This window comes from Dipodomys merriami, unplaced genomic scaffold (genome assembly GCF_024711535.1).
Source record: "Dipodomys merriami isolate MVZ:Mamm:240054 unplaced genomic scaffold, mDipMer1.0.p SCAF_393, whole genome shotgun sequence".
Lineage (NCBI taxonomy): Eukaryota > Metazoa > Chordata > Mammalia > Rodentia > Heteromyidae > Dipodomys > Dipodomys merriami.
In genome coordinates, this window is record NW_027205526.1 from 669,061 (window position 1) to 690,240 (window position 21,180).

A 21,180-nucleotide genomic window follows, 5' to 3' on the forward strand; every position below is an offset into this window, starting at 1 on the left:
CTATTGTAACTTGCTCCCTACACTTGAAAACCTTGTAATGTCACTATCATCTACTTGTCAAGTGTTATTTTGGTGAATATGATTTTTAAAAGTTTATTTGAAAAGGAATATACTTTCAGGAGATTAAATGTAGGTTACATTGGTTTGAGAATGACATTTTTATACTACAGAACCAAGTTTTACTGAAGTACCAGTGTTTTGAAGCACTAAGGGTATTCTCAATTAATGTTTTTCTAAATTATATTTGAACTCTAAATCAAGTTTTCCTAGTCTTGGTAGACCAATTATGATCTATCATTCCAGAAACTATTTTTTTGGCTGCACTGAAATCTTTCATTCATCATTAGGAGAAAGGTATTAAAAATGACGTTGTTCATTTGTGATTTTGTTCACTCATATGGGCTGGTCATCTGTAAATTGAAAGTTTGAATTACAGTACTTTCTCTCAGATTTTGTGATCTCATCTTTCATTTTAAGTTGCCTTGCATTTCACAATTGATTACTGCTAATTCTTGTAAGCAATTGGGGCCCTGAAATATTATAGGAAATGAGAAATTGAGATGAGTCTTTAATTATTTTCTGTTGGCATGTTGCATGGGCCTATGTGAGAAGTCATGCCCTTGTTATCTGATGATGCAGATAACTGGGACCTGTTATCCTAGGATCCGTGGGTCCTGCAGAAGAATAATAGCTTTTAGACATCATATCAGCAAAATTTGGGTATAATCAGTAAGAATGCTTTAGAAATATGGAGAAAAACACTTTGGGACCAGCAAGTTAAAACAATAAACAGAGCATCATAATAAAATCCCTTATAGATTAGCAGAAAACAATACTGTTATTATACCATGTTTATTCAGAAGACCACGAACACTTAGAAGGTATCACAAGCTTATACTGAAGATATTGCATTGATACTTTTTATATTCTAATATATATTCTGAACCTAATTATTTATATTCCAATCTATTTATGGGAATAAATGTCAATATATTTGTCAAATTATCAATTCTAGTAAGATTCACTGTATAAAATTTAAAATCAGCACATATAAATATAAAATATATAAGTACATATAATATAAAAATTGTTTTGCATTGTTGTGTTGTGTTTAGGGAATCAAAGGCAACTCTGTTTTAAAGTATTATTCCATTATCTCTACCTCAGTTTTTGGTAGAGTTAGACTTAAAGCTCTACCATTTGTAGATATGCAGCCTAGAGGCAAGAGGAAACACTGTGATTAAAACATTACAAATTTAAGGCCTAATATCGAGGAGAAACATATGGACTTCTCCAGGAGCTATGGCAATATTTGGTGATAGAATGTCAGTAGTGTAAGTTCCTGCTTGGTTGGATGATAGACAGGTCAGGACAGTAGGTAATCATGCATATGAACAATTTTTTTCACTTTCTTGGCTTTAGCTACTTTTGAAATGATACGTATAATAAACTATTATGTTTTGATAAAATACCTTCTATTCTGAACAATTCTGTCTGAACTGTTCATCTCTCTATGATCCCTTGTAACTAAGATTATTTTTGATCCAATAAGACAATCCTTGCTTTCAGCGTAAGATATTCTGGTTGGTCTGTTCCTACATGGAAGAAAGGTAAAGGTTCAGTGTCAATGTCTAGTGCGTTGGGGTCCCTAGGTAAGGGTCACAAAATCACCAGGACACAGGGGATGCAGAGTGCAAACAGCAATTGCCACTGCATGCTGTGCTTTATTGTTAGTGGGTATTTAAAGACTAGCAAGCATCATATTTGCCAAGATTTGGTCAGAAAACATTCACACAAAAAATTTCCACAGATACATTTTTACTTAACCTATGAGAGAAGGTCTAGGTATATTATTATCTAAACTATTTTAGATCAAGCTCAAACCACTTCTCCAATCTCAGGAAAATGCTTGACCAGCTGTTAATCTATGCTTAAGCAAGGAGAAGAGCCACTTCCTCAGCTCCCAGGAGTCTGTGACATGTTTTGAGATAGGGAGAGGGAACATTTTCCCTCTGTAGCCTGGCGTTCCAAGAGCTTTCCTAATTCCAAACACAGTCCTCAGATAACCCCGAGGCTGGAGCCTGCATCATTCTGCCCCCTCAACATAGACCCTGAGTCTTCACAGTTCACGTAGACATTTGTCCCAGCAAGACCTCATTTGGGAAATTTTAAGCTGCAGAAAGTTAGAAGTAGCTCTTAAGCAAGGCTTACTTTGAATCCATTAGCTCCACAAAGCTAACTCAGTTGATAAATAAGTACTTGAAAAGCCACCACCTTTGGACTTAGCTGTAAAGGCTTCAAAGTATGATCAAATTTAAAATGAAAATGACGAAATAGTCACTGACAAAAAATTGTAAATGTGAGCAATCGACCAAACTATATAAGTTTTTCCCACTGTACACAGAAATTTAGAGAAATAAGATCAATAGCATTTTCAGGAACAATAAGGGTTCCTTGTTACAAATAGGCAACAATGGATATATGCCTGTATAAAGATTGTATCATTAAGTACTTAAATTTAGAGGATATTACATGCTTCAGCAGCAGGTCTACCCAAATTACAACAATACAGAGATTAACATAGCACTTGCACAAGGATGATATGAAAATTTGTGAAGTATTCCATATTTTTCATTCTTCTGATGCAAGAAATGAAAAAGAGTTATTAAAAAGTTGATTACAAAAATATAAGTGTAACAATACATGTAATTCATAGAATTAAAGGTTAGTTTGACATCAGTATATTAAATTTTCACCTTAGAAAGGCCTTTACATAGCATAACCTTTACAAAACTTGAAATTAGATAATATTGCCATTTTATCCCAAAGAAATAAAATAATAAAAGAAACTAAGAAAAAAAAGGAGTCTTAAAATTCTTCTATATGGAATGCAATCTGAAAGGTCACATTTACTAATGAATCTCTACATTATATAACAATGTAGAATTCAAAGTATTATATCTAGGAGAGAATGAAATAGATTATGAACATTACAAAAACATAGATATACTTTGTTCAGAAAAGCACCCGGAACATCTTTAGTTTCTATACTATTCATTTCAACAGATAAGTTAAAATTATTTCTGATTTAAAGAATCACAAACTCTGCAGAAATCATTACAGATGTATACAAACAACTCTTGAATACATTTTGATATCAAAGTCATGCAATTCACTTGGAAGAATACCATGGAATACATAAATTTTTATAGTAAGATATTGCTGTTGCTTTGTATTGTGAAAAAATGTGTAGGGACACAAAAGATGGACTGGCATTTTTGAAATTTAAGAAACATAACCAAACCATTATGATTTAGGAGACCAATTTGTACAGCCTTCCACAATTTCAAAGAGGTAATGATACGTACTTACCCTTTTGGCAATATCAAATGCAGTTTCTTCAAAGTTGTTCTTCAGACCTGGTTTGATATAATGGTTCAACCGAAGGAGATACAGAGTATCTTTGCTATTTCTATTCCCAGCAGCAAGATGCAAGGAGGTCAAGAGGCCTTTAGTTGGGGATTGGTATCTGCATCATGATGAAGTAATAAAGAAGCCATTTTGGTATTTTTCCACATATAAGTACTGTGCAGGGGTGTCCAGCCATTCAGAGTTATTGCATGAATATCTGCCTTGAGCTGCCAACTCATGGACAAAATCTAAGTGTCTACTCTAGGCTTCCCGATGAAGAGGGGTATACTCATACTCATCCCTAGTATTCATCTTCGTGGCCATTTTGGAAAGCAGTGTTCACAACACAGTAAGCCGATACATTTCGGCATCCCAAAGAAGAAATTTGCTTGGATCCTACTCCATTTTTTTCTTGCAATTGATACCATTCCTCATTTTTTCATCTTGTTCCTTGTCTTCGTCAGAATTGCCTAACCAGTGATTTTGAGTACCAGTGGGAATGAGGTGTCCATGTATTTCCCCAATAGTTCACATTGGTTGAACTGGTCAGAAAAAACTGGTGAATGTTCTGCATATGTTTTTTCACCATGATTTATTTTCTCTTTTTCAAATTTTACTATTCTAAATTATTCTAACTGGAGAGTAGTGAATTATAGGGAGCAGCGGAAAGATTTTCCTCAGTATTCAAAGGTACAGACTGAAAATAAGGACCAGTGGTGTCTTCATGTGCAGCTTATTCTAGGAATGAGAAAATAGGAAACAATGCCTTCTATGTAAATGATTTGGGAAATACCATGTTATAGTGTAAGAGAACTCACTATTCAACATATGTGATTTAAGAGCTTCCTAATAGCTTTCTAATGTTGGTATCCAACATTAGAAAAAATGTATAATGCAGTAATAAAATAGAAGTCCTTTGTATGACTACCTAAATTCTTGTTTTTTTTAAAGACACTTGTTTCCATCTAAAAATAGGCCTATCTATTGTCTTCAGGTGATTTTGATGATTGAAGATGCTTAATGAGAAGTAAAAATGTATTAGTAGTCCTTTGCTATCAATTAAATTTCACTTTTTCTTCGTGGAGAATATAATGATCAAAGCAATAGTTCAGAATCAGCAAGCAATAATTCAGAATCATGCTTCAAGTACAAGTGAATCACCAGTAAGTAGCCTCCTCCGTTGTTTCCCCTTCCTATACCTTTCCATCCTCCCCACCCAATCCTCCCGCCTTCCCTTCTCCTCTCTCCTCCCCAGCCCCTCCACGAAAGTTGTAAAGATCGTTTTCAACATAACGACTTGTACATTTCACTGTTGCAATGGGTCTACCTGTATGGACATAATTTGTATCGGTAAAACATGAGTGTCTTCCAGTAGTTCGAATGCTATTAGAACTTAAGTCTCCTTAGAATTAACATATACATCTATGACAGTTAGTGAGGAAAAATAGCCTGTATTATATTCAGATTTTCTGGCTTTCTTCTGGTGCATTTTGTTTTGCTTTCTCATAGGATACCTAGTGAAATATCATAATAATTTGGTCCTCATATCCCTTAGGTTCTTTTCTTTTCTTTTCTTTATTTTTTTATATTTTTGTGAACATACTGTACAGAGGGCTTACAATTACATGGGCAAGATAATGAGTACATTTTTTATCAAGCATTGCAGATTCCTCCTTTCTTTGCCATTCACATCCCTTCCCAGCCTCCCTCCTTCCCCCCACCCAATCCTCGGCCCCCCCACGTCTTCCCTTCCCCCCCCCCCCGCACCAAAGTTGTAAAGTTCGTTTTCGACATGACAACATGTAATTCGCATTGTTGCAACGCGTCCAACTGTATCCTTAAACTACTTGTTTTTCCCCCTCTCCTCTACAAATTGTAGCAACATCAAATATAGTGAAAGTGGGGTTATACTGTGGGGGGGGGGGAGATACAAAGCAACAAAGAAATAATCTTATAAATGTGTTAGAAACAAATGCATGAAAGAAAAAAACATTAAAATGCATAACTATGGGTTCATTTTCCTAACATCACATTATCAGACCTTTTCTGTTTGACTCATACATATACTAGATATTGGAAATAAGGGAAACCATGGGACCTATGTTTCTAGTGGCTTGGCTTACTTCACTTAATATAAATTTTTCCAAGTCTTTCCATTTCCTAACAAATGTGGCAATGTCATTATTTCTGATGGAGGCATAGAATTCCATTGTGTATATATACAACTTTTTCTTGATCCATTCATCTACTGAGGGGCATCTGGGTTGCTTCCATATCTTAGCTATGGTAAATAATGCTGCAATAAACATAGTTATGCTGGTAGCTTTAGTGTGGTCTTGTTTGTAAAGATTTGGGTGAATACCCAAAAGTGGTATTGCTGGGTCATAGGGGAACTCCATATGAAGTCTTTTGAAGTACCTCCATACTGCTTTCCAAAGTGGTTGAACAAGTTTACACTCACACCAACAATTCAATAAGGTTCCCTTCTGTCCATATCCCCTCCAGCATCTGTTGTTGTTAGAGTTCTTGATTTTTGCCATTCTAACTAGGGTGAGGTGGTATCTCAATGTTGTTTTGATTTGCATTTCTTTTATGGCTAGGGAGATTGAGCATTTCTTCATGTGTCTATTGCCATACTTCTTTCTTCTTCAGAGAAGTTTCTCTTTATGTCTTTAGCCCACTTATTTATTGGGCAGTTGTTTTTTTGAGGATTTGTTTTTGGCGGATTTAATTCTTCAAGTTCCAAGACCCTTGTCCATTGTATGTATTTCCGGGTCTCTATAAAGAAAATTTCGGCCTGAGCAAGGAGACATAAGGTTACTCCTATTCCATCCTGTAATGTTTTCAGATTGTCTGGTTTGACTCCGAGGTCTTTGATCCATTTGAAAATTATTCGTGTGCCGGGTGATATATAAGGATCTAGCTTTAGTTTTCTACAAGTAGTTAACCAGTTTTGCCAGCACCATTTACTGAAGAGGCTATCTATTTTCCATTCAATTGTTTTAGCTCCCTTATCAAATATTAAATGGCTATAGATCTGTAGGTTCATTTCTGGGTTTTCAGTTCTATTCCATTGGTACTGAGGTCTGTTCTTATGCCAGTACCAAGCTGTTTTGATTACTATGGCTTAATAGTGCGGTTTGAAATTTGGTATTGATATTCCTCCAGTAGTGTTCTTTCCATTGAGGATCGTTTTTGCTATTCGGGGTCTTTTATTGTTCCATATGAATTTTTAGAATGCCTCTTCTATTTCCTTGAAGAACAAGGTTGGAATTTTGATAGGTATCTCATTGAATTTGTAGATAGCCTTGGGAAATATTGCCATTTTCACGATGTTAATCTTTCCAATCCAGGTGCATGAAATGTTTTGCCATTTTCTAAGTTCTGTTTTGATTTCCTTTTTCAAGATTTTAAAGTTTTCATCGTAAATGTCCTTCACTCCTTTAGATAAGTTAATTCCTAGGTATTTTATTTTTTGTGGGGATATTACAAATGGAGTTACTTTCAAAATTTCAGGCACACTTTTCTCATTGTTGGCATACAGAAAAGTCATTGATTTTGGGGGCTTAATTTTATACCAGGCTACTATGCCAAAGTTTTGAATCAGCTTGAGTAATTTGGGAGTGCAGTCGATGGGATTCTTTAAATACAAGATCATGTCATCTGCAAATAAGGAGAGTTTTATTTCTTCTTTTCCTATTTGGATCCCTTTTATGTTTGGATCTTGTCTTATTGCTGTAGCTAGGCATTCTAATACTAGATTGATGAGACGTGGAGAGAGTAGACATCATTGTCTTGTTCCTGAGTTAAGAGGAAATGACTTTAGTTTTTCACCATTAAGTATAATGCTGGCTGTAGATTTGTCATATACAGCCTTTATTGTATTGAGGAATGTTCCATGGATTCCTACTTTTTCCAAAACCTTCATCATAAAGGGGTGTTGAATCTTGTTGAATGCTTTTTCTGCATCTATTGAAATAACCATGTGGTTCTTATCCTTGCTCCTGTTGATGTGATGAATTATATTAATTGATTTGCGTATATTGAACCAGCTTTGCATTCCTGAAATGAATCCTGTATGATATTGGTTTATGATTTTTGGATGAATTGTTGAAGTCGATTGGCCAAAATTTTGTTGAGAAGTTTTGCATCAGTGTTCATCAAAGAAATGGGTCTACAGTTTTCTTTCTTTGATGAGTCCCTGCCTGTTTTTGGGATGAGGATTACGATGGTTGCATAGAATGTGTTCGGTAGTGAACTTTTTCCTTCAATTTCATTGAAGAGTTGGAGGAGTATTGGTGTGAGCTCTGCTTTGAAGGCCTTGTAGAATTCTGCTGTAAAACCATCTGGTCCTGGACTTTTCTTACCTGGGAGGTCTCTTATTGCTGTTTCTATTTCAATGCTTGATATGGGTTTGTTAAGATGGTTTAACTCATCTTGGTTTAGTTTTGGAATGTCAATATTTGCTAGGAAAAGGTCCATTTCTGTCAAGTTCTCAAACTTATTAGCATAAAGTTTTGAGGAATATTCCCTTATAATGTACTGAATCTTGGTTGTTTCCGTGGTGATGTTTCCATTCTCATTTCTGAGTATATTAATTTGGGTGTGTTCTATTCTTTTTCTGATAAGATTTGCTAAGGGTCTGTCAATTTTGTTAATTTTTCCGAAGAACCAACTCTTTGTTTTATTGATCCTTTCTATAGTTTTTTTGAATTCTAATTCTTTTAATTCTGATTTAATTTTGATTATTTCATTCCATCTACTGGATTGGGGTTTATCTTGCTGCTCTTTTCAAGGATGTTTAGATATGTCATTAAATTGTTGGTTTCAGATCTCCCCAATTTGTTGATGTAGGAGTTCAGAACTATAAACTTGCCTCTGAATACTGCCTTTGCTGTGTTCCAAAGGAGCTGGTAATTTGTGTTCTCTGTTTTGTTGAATAGCATGAACATTTGAATTTCCTTTCTAATATCTTCCATGACCCACTCGTGATTCAGCAGTGTGTTGTTCAGCCTCCATATGTTACCGTCCTTTCTTTGGTGGCTTTTGGTGGTGAGTTCTAGTTTTATTCCCTTGTGGTCATAGAGAATGCAAGGTATAACTTCAATGTTTCTGAATTTAGACAAGTTTGCTTTGTGGCCTAAAATGTGGTCTATTTTAGAAAATGTTCCTTGTGCTGCTGAGAAAAACATGTATTCTGATGCTGCTGGGTGAAATATTCGGTAGATGTCTGTTAAATCTTGTTGATCTCTGCAGCTGTTTAGATCTGTGTTTTCTCTGTTTAGTTTTTGCCGAGTTGATCTACCTAGTGGGGAGAGTGGTGTTTTAAAATCCCCAACTATGAATGTATTTGGATCCATGTGGGATTTGAGGTAAAGTACTGTTTCTTGGATAAATTTGGGTGCTACATTTTTTGGCGAATAGATATTTAGAATTGTAATATCCTCTTGCAGGAGAGAACCCTTAATTAGTATGTAGCGACCTTCTTTATCTCTTGTCACAAATTTTAATTTGAAGTCTATTTTATCTGATATTAGGATTGCAACTCCTGCATGTTTATGGGGGCCATTTGCTTGGCAGATTTTGTTCCAGCCTTTAACATTGAAAATGTGTTTTTTTTTTTTATGGGCAAGGTGTGACTCCTGAAGGCAGCAGATAGAAGGAACTTTATTTTTAATCCAACTAGACAGTCTATCTTGCTTAATTGGAGAGTTAAGTCCGTTAATGTTGATAAAAAGGACTGAGAGGTATTTCGGACTTCCTGCCATGTTATCCACCTTCTCGGGGGCTGCAAAAACTGGGTTCTTTCTATGGTTCTTGGATTCTCATTTTGGGTGCAGTTTCTTGGCCTTTATTGTGGTCTTGTTGGTTTACTATGTGTAGGACATCTTTAAGAATCTTTTGCAGGGCTAGTTTGGTGGAGATGTATTGTTTCAATTTTTCTTTCCTATGGAAGGTTTTTGTTTGGCCTTCAGTTATGAAGGAGAATTTAGCTGGGTAGAGTATTCTTAGTTGATAGTTATTTGTTTTTAGGGCATGGGATACATCATTCCAGGCTCTTCTTGTTTGATTGTCTCTGCTGAGAAATCTGAGGTGATTCTAATTGGTTTTCCTTTATAGGTGGTTAATCTTTTCTCCTTCACAGCTTTAAGGATCTTTCCTTGGTCTGAGTTGATCCTGTGTGGATTGTAATGTGACGGTGGGATGTCCTATTCTTTTCTCGTCTATTTGGAATTCTAAAAGCTTCTTGTATCTGAATAGGCCTGTCTTTTTGCATGTTTGGGAAGTTCTCTGTTAGGATCCTGTTAAACAAATTTTCTAGACCAATTACTTCCGTTTCTAGGTGCTCCTCTACACCCATTATCCTTAGACTTATCACTAATATTTTATTTGAACTTTATTGTACAATACACCCTGAATTTGCCTTGCATCTAAATGTGTGTGTAAATGTGCGCAAATGTGTGTGTGTGTGTGTGTGTGTGTGTGTGTGTGTGCTGTTGCCATGTTGCTTGCCAATGAGGACAGAGAGAGTCTGAAAAGAACTGTGTTGCAATGTTGTTATTTATCATTGTTCCGTACTGTCATTTCAGTGGAACCACCCTTCTGTACATTTTATTCGTCAAATAATAACATCATCATAATTAAAGCATTTACAACATTAAGTTAGATAAAAGAGATCACTTTCAGCTCTTTGTATATGTTAGGGAAGAAGATACACATATATTTAAGTAGTAAGTTATTGTTGTAAGATGACTGTCAGTACAAAATATGTATTTGACCTCTTAAATTGGCTATACTTTTAAGATATACTCATGGAGTGAGTTTATCTGACTTGACCAAACAGGTATTACACTCTGGTTATTCCTGTGAAACTCAAGGTGGATAAACTCTTTCCGGATTTCTGTTGAAAATAACTTTCTTTATAAGATAGTATCTATTCACACTAAGAATAAATCCCTTATTTTTTAGGTTTGAATATCCGATCATATTGACTGAAAAACAGTATTGTGGATATGTTTGTTAGATATACATTGCAAAAACAAACAAAAAAAGCATGTGTCACTTCCAGATTGTGGATGCATTTTAAGTTGTATTTTACATACAAAGGTTTCTTCATTAATAGTTCTTTTGTGGGAGTAACTATCACAACTTTAACAAATGAGGCTTTTTGAAGATCTTTTCCAATATAAATATCATCCAAGAGTCAGTCTTGCAATTTCTGAAAACCCTTTGAATACTTTAGTGTTATTTCAGTTCATTGACTATACAGCTAAAGACATTTCTGAAATAAACATTGTTAAAATCTGAAAATGTAAGTGGGTATATAGGCTTTTTATGCATCATTTTATCAAAAGACAGTTTTTATGAAACTAAAATATATAGAATAAAAGAATGGAAGTGAATTGCGTGAGCTAATTTTTAGCATAACTTTGTTTTCTATTAGCACAGTCCTTTGAATGTACATGATGAAGTTAAATTATGCCCTTTGTGACACTATGCTTCAGTTATTTTTGGAATCTTTGTAGTTATAAGAGTGAATTTGTAGTATAAATAAATGTCTTTGAAATGATTAGGATTAATCTTGTGTTTTGTTTCCTACTCCTAAGAAAAAGAGTTATTTTCAAGTGTTAACAGTTTTCAATTGAATCTTCAGTATCATACGAAATTTTGCACAAATATTGTAGTATTGATATCTTTTTTTCAGGGGTGGGGGAGTCTGGTAGTGGGGCCTGAACTCTGCGCCTGGGCGCTTTCCTTCAGCTCTTCAGCTCAAGGATAGCGCTCTTCTACTTGAGCCACAGCGCCACTTGCGGCTTTTTTCTTTTTTTTTTTTTTTATGTGGTGCTGAGGAATCAAATCCAGGGCTTGACGCATGCAAGGCAAGCGCTCTACCACTGAGCCACCTTCCCAGCCCTTTAGGTCTTTTTAAACCAATTTTATTCACAAGTTGGAGAGGCTTTAATTCATTAATGATGGGTCAGACTGCATTTTTGGGTACATGAAAGGTAAAATATTTATCTAGGGTCAAAGGTGATTTTTATATGTCTTACTTTAATAGCATTTTAAAGTAGTACCTTTCTCTCAAAATGTTGGGTATAAAAAGCAATCAAAATAATTCTAATGGTAAACAACTTAGTTGAGCTACAATGTGGAAATGATTGGTCCATAAGACCTGCAGTCTGTTTCCATCAGGAATTGGGGAGGTCATTCTTTCAGTAAGACAGTTTTAAACAGAGATAGGGTCCCGAGGCAGTGCAGTGTTCAGTGAAGGGATAGAATATGATTTTTGCTATTTTGACCTAGAAATCAAGAATGTTATACTTTATCACTTCCTTTCACCAGGGAGGTATGTACTGATTATGAACTTTGAGTATTCATATTACAGTTCCCTATTTTCTAACAAAGATAAAGTGAAATATTATGAGTGTACACAATAATTCTGGGAAATTTTCCAAGAATTTGTAGACTAAGTGCTGGTATTTTAGTCATAAAATAGAATGAGGTTAATTGATACAGTGGGAGATGAACCTCAGGCTAACACTTACCATGTGTGCAATGTTGTACTAGTAATGTTGTACTGTGATTTTTATTGTGTCTCTTTATGATGTGCAATGTGATGTATTGATATTCATTGCATTGATCATTTTTCTGTCACTAAAGGGAAAATACCTGCAAAGAAAATTTCTGAGTAGGAAACTATTATATTGACTCATGGTTTAAGAGAACACAGTTTAAGATCAGATGGCTCCATTGTTTTTAATTATATTTTTATTATCATAACTAGTTGTACAAGGGAATTTACATTCAATAAATAATGCTTTTACGTATAATGGATCCTTATATAATTTTTCCCTGCCTTTCTAAACCTCACCACACTTTAATTTTTTCTAGTTTCATACTATCTGCATTGAATATCATGTCTTCACTTTCTTCCTCCATAACTCTTTTTATTCTTTCCCTTTGACTTCCCCTCACATCTTCAAAGTGATAGTTTCCTGGTGTTTATTTTGTTGGATTAAAAGTTCAAGTTTATAAAAAATTACATCTTTTAAATACTCCTCTACAAATAGCATGATTTGGTTAATATTGCTGTGTAAAATTGTATAAAGTTCTAGCTTCCAAATATGAGACAGAACATGGGTCCTTTGTGTGTCTGGCTTTGACTTCATTTATTTAACATATTTTTATATCTATCCATTTCTTTGCAAATAACCTAACATTCTTCATAATGGATAAATACATTCCACTTATTTATATATGACACCCTTTTGCCAACCATCTCTTCGCCAAAGGGCATCTGGGCTGTTTCCATAACTTGGCTACAGTGAAGAGTGCAGTAGTGAACATGGTTGTGAAAGTGATTTTACTGTCCTTTTAGAAGAATTCATCACTATCTTTCTGGGAGCAATCCTCTAGCCAGTTTTCCAGAATAAAGACATCCCTCCCTTCATCACCATCACAACGTATTGCAAGTCCTCAAAAACACACTACCCCATACAGGTTACAAAAAGCTAAAACCACACTTTGCCCATATTCTTTCAATAAATTTTTAATAATTACATATAATTTAGTGAGAACCTTCTATGTACTTTCCTAATGTGGGAATGAGGGACATAACAACAGAGTAAAAGCAAGAAATATGTAATTTAATTAGTTATCATATTTAAAATGTTTTTCAGCTCTCACTAATAGCCTCACTTACTATTATTTTAATCATTATCTGATTACTTCATCTAGCCCCTAAATTATAACAGGTGAGTTAAATACAAAGGCAAAAAGTGTGGTTTGATTTTGACACTCATGTGTGAGGATGCACAATATGGGCAAAGAGATGGATTGGAATTAATAGCAATTATCCATTTTGTTAAAGTAGAGATTGTTTTCCCACACTGATTCTCACAATTCATATTCCATTAAACAAAAAGAAACGTGTAACAATTACCTTTGTTTTGCTCCTTATTAACTTTTGTTTCCATTATATTTTTAATGAAGGATGATTTCATAAATCTACTTTAGATGCAAAAATATTTTAATATATTTCTAAGTGTATGCATTGATCTATACATACACACATATATTACACAGGTTACAATCATAATTTATAATTTCTGTAACTATACAATTTACTAAATTATTAAAAACATCGACGACTCATGCCTGGAATCAAGATTACTCAGGAGGCTGAGATCTGACGATCTTGGTTTGAAGCCATCCTGTGCAGGAAAGTCCATGAGCCTCTTATCTCCAAACAACCAACAGAAAATCAGAATTGGAACTGTGGCTCCAAGTATTAGAGTGGTAGCCTTGAGAGAAAAAGCTCATGGACAACACCAAGGCTCTTAGTTCAAGAACTACAATCTACCCCCAAAAATCTATTTAATTTACACCTGTGTAAGTAGAGTATTTCCATCACCCAAATGCACATCCATGCTCATTTGCAAGGTAACTCTGTTTTGTCTGAAGTACGACTAAACATTATCACTAAAGGAGCATTGCAACGTGGGTTCATTCTATCTCTCTAATGGATTTTTCTCCACTAGAATACTCAAGTGTTACAATTGTTCTAATTATTTAAAATCATAGCTTTTTTCTTTCATACTCCTAATATTAGAGTTTGAATTGAGTGTTTTGTCCCCTTAAATGTGTGTTCTTACCACTTTGTCATGCCCCCAGCCCCAAGTTATCCTGATTATTTTTCAGCTAGAAACTGGCTTCCTACTTGTGTATGAACTTGGCCTCCGTCCACTTGATGTTATTCTTCCTGGAATTTAGAACAACAGCTGTATGGCATTGTGTACAGAACTTTCTGTTCAGTCTGGGCTTTTGCCACTATCCTCACAAAATTGCAATCCCATGTAGTCACGAATTTCATAAGCTTGTCATAGCTGATTTTTTTAAATCTTTCATTTCCTGCAGGTTCTTGAGTACTGAATTAATTTGTGTTTTCTTGGGTTGTTTGTTTCATTTGAATCTATGTGTTGAGTTGTTTGTTCCTCACTTTTCCTTTTGTTTCTTTCCCTCAAGTTCTTACCTAAAGTGCTGAGAAACCAATTCTTCTTTCTCAAGATAGGGTGAACATTATTTATTCCAAAGCAATTTCCATATCTACGAATGGTATACACATGCTAAGCGCTGAGAAGGGTATTTTATTTTCATGGCAGTCTTTGGCATATACAGACAGATCATGAAATATATGAAGAAAATAAAACTACAGATGAATGCCAGGAGGAGAATAAGCTATTATTAATTGTTTGACAGATGTTTCTCTTCTAGTGAAAGAAATATATTACTTGATGCAGGATTTCACAAAATCATATTGCTACGAGCAACCTAAACAATCATCTAATACTATAAACTTGAGAGTGATGAATTGACTTCCTGAATAATTTACTTTTGGGTCAAATAAAAGCAGGCTTTCAAAAAGAGAGTAGATTTTAGAGAAACATGATGAATTTTATGTAAATAGGTCCTTAGCTGATTTTGTTAATTTGTGAACTAATACAGGGAAAGAAAGTACAGCAAGATAAAAAAATAAAAACTTCACATTGAAATACTCATATGTGTTTGTATATGTGTGCATGCATGTGCGAGTACACACACGCACATGTGCATGTGCTCATGCATGCATTCATCATTCTTGAGGCTTGATAGTGCCATGGAAACTATTCCTCAGCTTCTGTGCCCAAGGATAGTGGTCTACCACTTCAGCCTCTGCTACAATTCTGTTTTTTTTTTTTTTGAGATAATCGCTTGTATTTTCATGATTGAACAGTGGTCTTCAGATCTCAGACTCCTGAGTAGCTAGCTTTGCTTATTCAGCCTCTGAGTAGGTAGTTAAATTCTGGCTGTCCTCTATGCTTCACTGCTCTTTTATACTTTTCCTGAGGTAGTCACAAGCCTAAGTCATATATATGTCTAGTTGCTTTAAAATATTCTTATTGCTTGGCAACAGGGGATCCAATGTGTAGTCTTAACTATTTTGGAGGCTTGAGAACAGAACGCAAACCAAAAGTTTAGTGGACGTACTTCTCAATCTATAGCTGGGTGAATTGGATCATTTCTACCAACCTGCACTATCTAGAGACTAAGATTGGAAGGACTGTGGATCCAGGTCAGTCAAGGTAGCAAGCTAGACAAGTTGGTGTGCAACTCTGATGCCATTGATGATGGGAAGGCTAAAAGGACAGATGAGATGCATGTTCTTGTGGAAAGGGAATCCTGGCCTGCAAGAACAATATACCCCAATGTGAAATACACACATTTTCCCACAACCAAAATAAGTATATACATTAACATCCAAAAACTTAATACAATCTGTTCTTTGCTCTAATATCAGCTTTATCTGATTATCATATGATGTGACAGAATAATTTCATTAAACTTATGATAATTTAAAAAGACCTAGAAAATTCTTTCTCACTTATTAAGTGCAGATGAATGGCAAATTGCCTCATTTCTTACATATTTGACTACGACTATAAAATCATCTTATGATTATTATTAATAGTAATATATTCTGATTTAATACTTTACTTTGTAACAGTTTTTAAAATTTTTGCTTTTCTGCTGAGGTTGAAGTATTTAAATAGTATCATCAAAGTATATTCCTTGGGTATTTAGGGAAGTTTTTTACAAAAATTTTAACCAATGGCTTCTAAGAATTCTTAATTGGTATATATATATATATATATATATATATATATATATATATATATATATATATATATATATATATAGGTTTATTTTTAATTTCAATTTCAATTTATTATAATGGTAAGGTACACAGGGGTTAAAGTTACATAAATGAGATAATGAATACATTTCTTAAGGAAGGAACAATGTGATATCTTCCATCGATATTTTTGTACACTCAAAACAAGAACTACTGATGCTTTTGCTGTTGCTATTGATCAATGGGTACTTTTGCTTACTTTGTTTATGCATTTTTATTATAAAATTGATATACAGAGCTTTTCCACTTAATTAAGTCAACTAAAGAGTAAACTTCATTTTCTTTTCTTTTTTTTTGGGGGGGGGGTTCGGTTGTGGAGCCTGAACTCTGGGCCTGGGCCCCGTCCCTCAGCTCTACAGCTCAAGGCTAGTGCTCTACCACTTGAACCACAGCACCACTTCCAGCTTTTTCCTTTTTGCTTATATGGTGCTGAGGAATCGAACCCAGGACTTCATGCATGGAAGGCAATCGCTCTACCACTGAGCTACCGTCCCAGCCCCTACTTCATTTTATTTTCTAATTTTCAAATTTTGAGCTTAAATGTTTCCTTTTGTTTCTTTAGGGTAATTCTTTTTTCAGAGTTGTAGGATCAGTTAATATAATTTTGCATGACTTCTACATATGTATATTATTCAGTCACATATATTTTGCTTTTAAAATATGTAACATTTGGCTATTTGAAATTATTTTCTTAATTTTTATATGGTTAGTGAATTTAAATACATTTATTTTCTTATATTTATAAACATATTTGTCCAGGTAACAAATATTTACTGCATTTTCAAGAAGCACTTACTTTATTAAGAAAGCCTTCATTACCTGATCACTTTTTGGAAATATTTGTTCTTAAATTTAAAAAAAAGTTTGAGCTCGGCATGGTGGTTTGTTGTATCCATTTTCTAGCTATGCTTGGAATTGTAAATAGGGTTTGTAATTCGGGAGAGACTGGGAAACTATGAGACCTTATTATAAAACTATTCAGAGTGAACCGATTAGAGATGTAGCCATCGCTAGTGTTATATAGAGCACCTCGCTATCACATACTAAATCTTGAGTTAAAACACCAGTAATATCAATCTTTTGTCAAAATAAAAGGACACTTGTTTCAAAATGATTATTATTTAAAACTTATTTGCAAAGGTTCTAATGTCTTCTATTAATTTTCCATTTACTTAATCTATTTAAATCCAAGTATATTGTGACTATTTTATTTGTACTAAACTTTTAAATGGTACGAGCAATATTATGATTTCATATATTAACATACTTTTACTGTTTGTGAAAATTTCCTCCGTTTAATATAATAAAATCAATATTCCAAATGTGTGTATGTGGTGTGTATGTTTGTGTGTGTGTGTGTGTGTGTGCTTTGTGTGTACTTTGTAATGCTTGCGAGATCACACCATTGCTTCACATATGCAAGGCCAATGGTTTACCACAGAGCTACTCTGTCTAGTTATAATCCAAATAGTGTTTTAAACCATGACTTTCAAACTTTCATTCCTAGTATGCCCTTTCAAAATTATATATGATAACATGTGATACATATTCTATCCACGTTAGCAATTTTTATTGTTATTTAGAATATTTCCACTGCCTTTCCACTTCCAAACTCTTGTGTTTGTTATTGATAAAGGTTTTACTTTGCTTCTTTTGTCTCTTCATTATTTTTCCCTTTAGAGTTTAACTATTCTTTCTCTTATTTCTTTGGAAATTATCATATTCCTGTTACAATTTCTTTACATTGTAACAGGTATATACAATGCTTTAATTTCTATTTTATTTTTTCCCATTTTCACTGACTTTTAGTACAAACTATTAGATGGATTAAAAAGAAACTTGTCTCAGGAAACGTTATTTTTCTCCTTCTCTTCTCTGAAGTCTTTCTGTTTTTTGAAACACAATAGCAATGACATATAGCTCCTATGTGGTACATCATTGTTTCCCCTCTCACTCTCCTCTGTTGTACAGCTCAAGTTGTTATCATTCAGCTTTGTTATGTTACAGTGTTATTTAAATCGTAACTCATTCTTGAATTAATTTTAGTTGTTTCAAGTATTCTCTGAAGGCATTTTTCTATATATAATATCTGGGGTCTTGTGTTTTTACAAGGTACAAAATATGAGTCACTTTCAAACATCTAGATATCTCTGTAGAATATTGGTCCACCTGCTCAATAAACTCGTATGTAAATTCAAGGAATACAGGTCAGTTAGAACAAACTTGTAAAATTGTGTATCTTCAGCCTTCATACTAGCTTTGAATCTTTTTACCATGTTGAGTAGTAAAGACAACATAGTTCTACTACAAGAGCAGACACATAGAAGAATGTAACAGATTTTTCAAAAATAAATTCTCAGTTTATGGTCAATTGATTTTGAAAACTATCCTATGACTTTATGAAATAAAAAATAGAATCTTAAATGGGTGTATTGGCACTATTTTCTCTCGAGATTTAAAGAATGATCTTAGACTACTACCTCAATCCCTTTTTATGTTTCTTTTGTTTTGTTTTTTGTCACTCATGGAGCTTGAACTCTGGGATTAGGCGCTGTCCATATGATCTGCAGATCAATGCAAGCACCCTAACATTTCAGCCACCGCACCACTTCTGGCTTTCTAGTGATTTATTAGAAATACGAGTCTCATGGACTTTCCTGCCCGGGCTGGCTTTAAACCGTGATCCTCAGATTTCAGACTCCTGATTAACTAGGATTACAGGTGTGACCTACAGGCACCTGGCCTACCTCAATCCTTATACAAAAATTTAAAATAAAAAATGATTATCAAACTAAATATGAGATGTAAAAACCGATAAGAGATAAACGTAAAAATTCATGACATTGTATCAGTAAAGGTTTCTAAATGGAAAGCATTAGTTGCTAAAGAAAAGCAAGAAGATACTGGATTATATCAAGTGATAGCCTTTCATAATTCAAAGGACACTATACTCACAATTCAAAGGACACTATAACCGAAGTGAAAACATATCCAACAGATAGAGGTAACATATTTGTTAATGCTAAAATGTGAATGCTACAATGATTCTTAATCTTAAATAGTTTTATACCTTCTATTTCTATATAATTTTTCCTGAATAGGATATTTCTTTAAAGAACATGTGTAAATTAATAGTCAATAAGAGGAGCATATGAAATAAGTTCCTCTTTAGTATATTAAAAAAAGAAAAAGACGGGGAGGGGGTATAATTGGGTGGGGGGAGAGGGGAGGCTGGGAAGGGAGGTGAAGGGTAAACAAAGGAGGAGGCTGCAATGCATGGTAAGAAATGTATGCATTATCCTGCCCATGTAATTGTAGCCCCTCTGTACAGTATGTTCTCAAATAAAATAAAATAATATTAAAAAAATAAAACGGGAAAAAAAAGAAAAAGAAAAATCACTAGTATGACTCTAATATAAAAAGATGACACAAAATATAGTAATGCATTGTGGAGGAATTGATAAACTACTTATAGTGATCCATTTGTATAATACTGCAATCATTTTAGCAAGCAAGTTTACAATTCTCAAAGGTCGAAAAGAATTGTATAGGATCAATTCATTATACTTCTATGAATGTATTAAAGAGAAGTAAAAAGAAGTATTTGGACAGGGAATTGTAGTTCATTGACAGTGCACTTAAATAGTATGTGTGAGACCCTGGAAAAATCCCCAAAATAAAATTTTGAAAATACACACTACAGAGCATGTATGCTGGACAAATTCTATTAACAGAATTTTTTTATCTATTTTAATGTCTGTTCTAAAATTTTTAACATTTCTATTTGAAGAAATGCAAGTTTGTGAAAATTAGGCTTTGAAAACCTATAAAGTTACAATTCACTTCCAAAGCACTAAAGTGTATACAATAGAAGGTGATAGTATATTGCAAGTGAATTACATGTCAGCAAATAAACTATTGTTAAAAATTCTTCACACAAAATGAAGAATATCTAAATAGACGTTTTTGGTTTTGGCTAAAAACTCTGTAAACTACAGCGTTTAAAACAAACGTGTGATTTCTGTTTATTTTAAGGTTTTTTTTTTGGTCCGTTATTTTGAGTTTATACAGAGATATCTCAATCAAGAGTGTATGTGATAACTGGAATACCTAGGAATTATGCATCATTTATAAGTAATTGATAACCTTTTCTGGACGAAACGCTTAGCAAATGACAGAACACACAAAACTATGCATCTGAATTTTATGAAAGCCATTGGAGTATTAAAGTAGGCTAAAGTCAAGTAAATATTTTGCATTAATTCTATTGGTCTCTCTTTAACTTGAAAATTATAGATTATGTTTTTTTATATTCTATTGGGACAATTATCTGCTGTCACTTATTTTTTCTCTTCCCCTTCTTTTGCCCTTCCACTTACATAATTATTATTTAAAGAGACATACTTACCTTGCATTTCTAAATACTTCAAAATTATCTGAACTACTTTATACTTCTGGCAGGCTCCTATATCTTTCTCAAAGGAAATATTTTTGACACTACCATTTTTATCCTCTATGATATTGGATATCTTCCTGCCTAATTCAGTGCAAGACATACATGAGACTCATCCAGATATCTCAAAACTCATACCACCATAAAATCCTATCTTACTTAGAAATCATGCTTTTAGAATATCTCTGGAGGTGACATCTCTCATTTTTGAATGACACTAAGTGATACTTATATGCAGTCATGTTTTAATCCAGTATGCCACTCAGTAGATGAACGAATTGACAAAATGTGGTTTATGTATGCACGGTGGAATTCTATACTTCAAATTCATATGGAACTGGAAAGACTTGGAAAAATCCTACGAAGTAAAATAAACAAGACACAAAGAAACAGATTCCGTGTTTTCCTCATTTGTAATAAGTAGGAAATGTCTACAATATAAAGAAAAGAAAAAGAAAAAGAAATGTGATCTTAGCCACTAGTTCATTGCTAGTATAATTCCTGCTCTCTCGAAAAGGACTTTTTTCCAGTTAAGTCCATGGTCTTATAACTAACTGGCTTGGAACCAGAATTATTCTTCCAT

General features: G+C 34.0%; 1 pseudogene; it reads left to right on the forward strand.

The window, feature by feature from the left end:
- The first annotated feature begins 2,532 nt into the window (after positions 1-2,532).
- Positions 2,533-2,632, forward strand: LOC138805451 (U6 spliceosomal RNA; annotated as a pseudogene).
- The last annotated feature ends 18,548 nt before the right edge of the window (positions 2,633-21,180 follow it).